Raw genomic sequence first — 6,000 nt, 5'->3', positions numbered from 1 at the left:
TGCTTGTCTCAGTAAATATATATGCACACAGTAATAGTTGCTAATTTGGAAAATCTATAGAACAAAAGATGGACCACTTCACATTTCCTTGGATGAATAATATTGCTTTATATATTAAGAGAAAAAGATACACATACAAGACAACCAACCCTAGAACCAGAACAACCTTGAGAAATAGGCTCATTCTTGGCTCTTGACTGACAAGAACACTTGATTAATCAACATCAAACCACCTTGGGGTAGTTACATTGACTAAGAAAAGCTTGAACCCTAGAACTCTATTGAACGAGATGTTCACGGAGAACAACTAGAGCTTATTGATTCTTACATAAACAAATAAAACAATCAAAACTGGCTAGTTCTTTTCCGCTCCTATTGTTGATTCCTCCAACATGATATGAGTCTGCTGCTGGGGTTGAGCAGTAAAGGCAGCTCTGATGATTGGTTTAAGTTTTTCAACCCCTTTTATAATGCCAAAGAACATTAGTCGATACAGAACCACCATTCCAAACAAGATAGTCAAATCAACCCACTTAGAATAACCCATCTCCACTTCCCATGTATCTCTTAGAATTTCATATCCAGTGATGGTAGCAGGCCCTCCTGCTTGGTTATTTGGAAAAGTTAACCCTAAAAACTCATTCTTGTAGAACCCTTGGTTGGCATATTTGTGGAAGGCAATGTAGTACATTGGATACTTCCAAAAAGGTTTAGGGAGGTCATCTGGCAATCTAAAGAAACCACCATTTAACATCATCACTCCTTGAATTCCAGCTCCAGTGATTATACCCATAAGGAAATCTGGAACAATACTTGCAACAATCATCATTAAGCTTTCCACCAACATTGTGCACATGAAGAGTACCAGAGCAAAGTATGGAAAGTGATCGATTCCTCGTTGAAGTCCAACAAGGTAATACGCAATTGCTCCGGGGATCAAAGAATTTAATATCAAGTAAGGAATGGAAGAAAGTGTGTTGCCAATAACAAATGCACCCACTCCATAATGCCCATTTAACCTCTCCCTTTGAAAGATCTAAGTTAGAACAAAAAGATAAGAGCACATCATTAGAAAATTGTAATTGTTGCAGGTGTGGAGACAAAGTAGTAATGATTTTAGCTTACCTTCATGTCCTCAACAAAAGAAGGAAATCCACCAATAGCCATGAATGTTAAAAACGCACCAACAAAGCTGAGCATTGAACCTCTTGCCTGAAATTAGAGTTAACAAAATGTTAAGGTATAATGCACTATTGATCAATTTATATTGTTTGCTAGTCAGCTAGCCACAAGAGAGATGCATCTAAACTTCAGTTGGTTACCTGAATTGATCCATAGGTGTGACCAATGTCATAGTAGATAGTGCCTACACATAAACATAGAGCAACATAGATGGCAAACCTCAACCAATAGTAGCCTAGATCTCGAAACATATTCACAAAGGATCTCTTTGTAAGAACGATGGATTGGGTGAGGAATCCAGCTTGACTTCCATTTTTTACCATCGGTGCCCCTTCCTACAGAATGAAAGAAACAATTATGTTATTTACAGGTCTATGCATCTTATATCATACAACAACTATTAGAACAGAGTAAATCAACTGAAGAGTTGCTTGGATGCGTACCCTTTTGCATATCTCAGCCACCCGTCTTTGAACTTGCTGGCATGTTGCTGATGATTTGTATGACTGTACAAGGATCTTTATAGCTTGTTCAGTGGTCATGGCCTTTGTTCCAAGGCCTTGTTCAATATCCTATACAGACAATAATTAGGACTTTAAGTCTTGAAGGAAAAAAAATGCTTACTCAAACTTCAAGGATGTACTAAAGAAGGTTACCTGTTCAAAGTCTTTGTTTGATTGTCCTAAGAAAGTGATCAGATGGGTTTCTCATTGTTGGGCATGGGAAACCATTAAATGAGAAGAACTACAAGAATTGGGGAATAAAAAAAACCCATCATTCACTAAAACAAGGAGATGCCGATCAAATAAAAAAGAAAGCACTAGAAGTTAGTGATTAATGTCAAAATTGGATCTCATAATTACCTCATTAGCTCCAGATGCAGGACCATAGTAAATTGTTCTTCCACTTGATAGGAGACAAAGATTTTGGAAGAGATCAAAAACTTCACTGCTGGGCTGATGAATGGATGCTACTACAGTCCTTCCATCTTGTTGGGCAAGGCCTGCAATTCTTTTCATGACATGGAAAGAAGCTGCACTATCAAGTCCACTTGTGGGTTCATCAAGAAATAGAAGCTTTGGGCGTGTTAAGATCTCAATGCAAATGCTAACTCTCCTCTTTTGGCCACCACTTAGTCCTTTAACACTCCAACCTCCAATTCTTGTGTTCATGGCATCTTGCAAGCCCATCTCCCTTATGGTAGATTCTGCTCTTTCCTTTTTTTCAAGCTTTGGCATTGAATCTGGAAGTTGGAGTTGTGCCGAGTAGTAAACAGCTTCCTTGACTGTTAGAGTAGTCATCAATGTATCATCTTGAGTCACATACGCCTGAAGATTTTTCAAAAGGAGGTTGCTTAGTACATCTATCTTCATAAACTTATTCATATTTTTATCAGGGTATTTAAAATAAAATAAAATTTAGTACATTTTATTTTTTTAATCTAATAATTACATAAACTATATATATATGATCAATAAATATTTTCATAAATTTAAGTTCCAGCATCATCGAAGATAGAATACAAATCTAAGTCCTTTTTTTATGGCTCATTAAATAGATTTTGTAACTACTTTACATAATTTTTGTAAAACATGTTTTTGATTCTCTTTTCCTTGTAAACCAATTTAAGATATATTTATTTATATTCGTTTGATTTTTACTCAATAAATAAAAGCTACAGTAGGCTTGGTTTTCTATTATTTTATGCTTTTATCATTGATGAACGATGGTCAAACCAAAACTTAAACATGTCATCATGTGAACGGTTTACCTAGTTGCAGGATTTTTTAAAATAACTATAAGTATGTAAAACACGATGCATGGCTTGAAGATTTGGGATATATTCAATAGTTTTGAAGAGGTGAGCTGGTAACCTAGTTGGAAAAAAATATTCAATAAAACAAGTAGGAGAAAATATATATATTTTTTCTTCTGGAGGTACGTAAGAGTGTAGGACAAAAGAGAGTTTGTGTTGACAGATATATTTCCTGAGTAGAAAACTTGCGTTGCACATACCGAAGTACCAAACGAGAGCCTCTGTTTTCGGCCGTTGACAAGCACCTTCCCTGACTGTCTTGTGTTTGAACCTAATCTGCCTGCATGTCATACAAAACCATTATCACCACTACTAGCTAACTACATCAGAACAAAAACAAATTTAAGAAAGAATAATCTACTGTCCAAGTCAACGTTTGATTGTTAACAGAAATGGAAAAATGGAAAAATGGAGTCACGGAGAAACCCAAAATTAGATGAAAACAGAAACATGATGATCACCTGCCAAGGTATCAAGGAGTGTGGATTTGCCACAACCAGAAGGACCCATGATGGCTAATAGCTCACCGGGCTGAGCATATCCAGTCAATCCTTGCAGTATTGCTCGGCTCCCTTTCTTACGATCAGAAACTGACACCCACAGATCTTCCCAAGTCAAGCTAATACCATCACTACCAGTACCACAATTTCCTTCTCCCTGGGTTTGCAAATCGGCAGTTTCAGATTGATCTCCGGAGCCAATCTTCAAGGATGGTGAATGGAACTGATCATCATGCAGTTGGTGGTTGATAATCTCATGACTCTTAGGCTGAGGCTGGTGTTGATTGTAATAAAGAAGAGGTGCAGGAGAAGAGGAAGGAGAATCAATACTGAATGGGAAAAATGTTTCCGTGCTGTAGGAATTGTTACCTTCTGCTGAGGTAAACCTTCCCAACTCTGATCCATCTTTGTCATCTTTCAGTACCTTTGTGGTAATTGGTTCACCACGGTTGGGTGATCTAGTAGGGCTTGGACTTGGTGTCCATCTGATTGGAGAAGCCATTCTCAGATATTCAGTAACAGCTTATATGCCTCACTAAGTCTCTAGTTGTGTTTCTGATCCGAGGATCAGAAAAAGGGATTGATTGAAGGAGGGAGAGAGAGGGATGGAGGGAAACAGAGAGAGTCTTCGACTCTGATGGTTCTGTATGTTTGTCTTGTAAAGAGGATTGTGTATTCAATGGCTTTTTATAGAACTGGGGTGGGATGGTTTGAACTTTAAAGAGGTGAACGATGTCCTTATGGACGAAAGACTACCATTCTTTTTTTTTTGGTAAGTAAGACTACCAGTCGTTAGGTAAAGAAGATAGCAGATTCTTTCGTTTGAATTTTGACTGTAACTCACCACCTATGAGGTCTCATATATCATGAGTCAAAATAATATAAAGTTATCAACAAAGAATTATTTAGTTGGTAATAATCAATACTATTTAATGAAGAGGTTCTTATATATCCAATTCTAATCAACCTCGATCCACAGGAAGGTTCTTATATATCCAATTCTATAATATGGATATTGACATGCACCCACATGAAACAATCCTCTCCTCTAATAAAATAAGTGTTTTGAATCCATGAATCCCCATTTCTTTTATTTATTATCATGCACTACCCATCTCGTCAATTTGATTGAATAGTTAATCTTGGTTTATGGGTCAACCTTGTATCCTAAATTAAGAAAAATAGCCGTTGAGCTAGGGAGTTATTGCCATTTCCAAGCACTTTCTTCAAGCTTTCATTATTTGCATGACTTCCACATGGTTCTTCTCATGTAAGCAAAGCCCAAAGTCAGTGGAGACCTAGAGTAAGTCTGCATGAATTCATCTATAAAGTATACGATTCTCTCTTATCTCTCACTCCATAGGAGCTAGTCAAACCCTTATATATATAAAGACACTGAGCATCAATTCACCATTCAACAATTCAGATCTTGATCTTATTGCAGTTTTGGTTTCTTAAACCCCAGATATCACAACAAGGAGAGATTAATATATCTAACAAAACATGACGGTGAGCACCTCTAGGGGTGAGAACCACCATCATATGTTCATTCGTCGGAGAAGACGCTGCTTTGTTTTCTTCCGTCGAATGAATAGAATTAGTTTATTTATGTTATTAATTTTATATTTTAAAGAAACAATGGAACCGGTCTATTATTCAGCCCGTGATGGTTTTTACCCATTTGTTTGAGTAATCACTAATTAAGTGTCAGTAGCTGAGATTTCAGCCATTGACATGTGGTGGCCATCCAGATTGGCCGCTGGGATTTGACTGCTGAGATTGAACCCTCTGTGATATCCACTAGCAGAGGCACCTTAGGTTTCTAAATTCATTCATTAACGTAAGCGTAAAATAATAGTCTCTGTTAAAGTTAATTATTCCACAATACCTTTTAGATATCATTTTTGTTTATCTGAAGTTTAAATAGTAATAGTAAACTCCCCTCAATTATTACCAGTCAAATTACGGTGTTAAATCTAGGGGTATTATGTAAAGTTTGCTTTTCTTGGGGAGACTCACGATGTGCATGTAAAAAACTCAATGAAAACTGAAATTTTACCATCCATTCTTAATTGTCATAGATTAGAATGGACCCCATAAAAAACATAACATAATGATTCAATAACTACTATTCCAACCAGGCAAAGCTTTTTATGTAAGAAACCTTGGAGAATCCTCTATTTGGGAACAAAGTAAATCTTAACACTAAGGGTTGATTCAATTGATAAACATCAACGAATTATAATATGAGGTGAAGAGTTCAAATCTTTTTGGAGTCAAGGACAAAGTCTTGTGGTATACTTAAGTAATTATAAATTAAGTTATCCTCTAAAAATATAATTAAAGTATGCGTAAACTAAGCCTTCTTGCTTCTTCGGTCCAGTTACCCTCCGAGAGAATGAGGATCATACCCCGAAAATCCATGGGGATAGATGTAGACGCGGTGATAAATGAGTCACATAATTCCCTATCTGAACCTTCCGTTCAGATTGTCACGCTTTC

The 6,000-nt window shown here is 36.7% G+C and overlaps 1 pseudogene across 1 annotated transcript; it reads right to left on the bottom strand.

Moving 5' to 3' along the window:
• LOC149009066 (ABC transporter G family member 1-like) lies at positions 1–4,140 on the bottom strand (annotated as a pseudogene). The gene is made up of 8 exons (XR_016174455.1): positions 3,460–4,140; positions 3,199–3,278; positions 2,046–2,510; positions 1,839–1,926; positions 1,626–1,754; positions 1,323–1,517; positions 1,126–1,212; positions 1–1,036 (listed from the first exon to the last, which is right to left on the bottom strand). The product of XR_016174455.1 is annotated as an ABC transporter G family member 1-like (transcript).
• Between the last annotated feature and the right edge of the window lie 1,860 nt (positions 4,141–6,000).

The sequence above is a fragment of the Hakea prostrata genome, chromosome 7 (genome assembly GCF_041222555.1).
Source record: "Hakea prostrata isolate BN-2017 chromosome 7, UWA_Hpros_2, whole genome shotgun sequence".
NCBI lineage: Eukaryota > Viridiplantae > Streptophyta > Magnoliopsida > Proteales > Proteaceae > Hakea > Hakea prostrata.
This window is presented reverse-complemented; position numbering and strand designations above follow the sequence as displayed.